Raw genomic sequence first — 730 nt, 5'->3', positions numbered from 1 at the left:
GTTAGAATGGCGATCATTAAAAAATCTGGAGACAACAGATGCTGGAGAGGATGTGGAGAAATAGGAACACTTTTGCACTGTTGGTGGGAGTGTAAATTAGTTCAACCATTGTGGAAGACAGTGTGGCGATTCCTCAAGGACCTAGAAATAGAAATTCCATTTGACCCAGCAATCCCATTACTGGGTATATATCCAAAGGATTACAAATCGTTCTACTATAAGGACACGTGTACACGAATGTTCATTGCAGCACTGTTTACAATAGCAAAGACCTGGAACCAACCCAAATGCCCATCGATGATAGACTGGATAGGGAAAATGTGGCACATATACACCATGGAATATTATGCAGCCATCAGAAACGATGAGTTTGGGTCCTTTGTAGGGACATGGATGAACCTGGAAACCATCATTCTCAGCAAACTGACAGAAGAGCAGAAGATCAAACACCGCATGTTCTCACTCATAGGCGGGTGTTGAACAATGAGAACACATGGACACAGGGAGGGGAGCACTACACACTGGGGTCAGTTGGGGGGAAATAGGGGAGGGAGGGTGGGGGGTGGGAAGCTGGGGAGAGATAGCAAGGGGAGAAATGCCAGATGTAGGTGATGGGGAGGAAGGCAGCAAATCACACTGCCACGTGTGTTCCTATGCAACAATTTTGCATGTTCTTCACATGTACCCCAAAACCTAAAATGCAATAAAATAAATAAATGGGGAAAAAAAA

At 44.7% G+C, this 730-nt stretch overlaps 1 pseudogene; it reads left to right on the top strand.

The window, feature by feature from the left end:
- Positions 1-730, top strand: part of LOC116529103 — a 31834-nt pseudogene that overhangs the window by 25665 nt on the left and 5439 nt on the right.

The sequence above is a fragment of the Sapajus apella genome, unplaced genomic scaffold, assembly GCF_009761245.1.
Source record: "Sapajus apella isolate SASKATOON/1434 unplaced genomic scaffold, GSC_monkey_1.0 scaffold62, whole genome shotgun sequence".
In the NCBI taxonomy this organism is placed as follows: domain Eukaryota; kingdom Metazoa; phylum Chordata; class Mammalia; order Primates; family Cebidae; genus Sapajus; species Sapajus apella.
The sequence above is the reverse complement of the archived record's forward strand: the minus strand, read 5'-3'. Positions and strand labels throughout refer to the sequence as shown.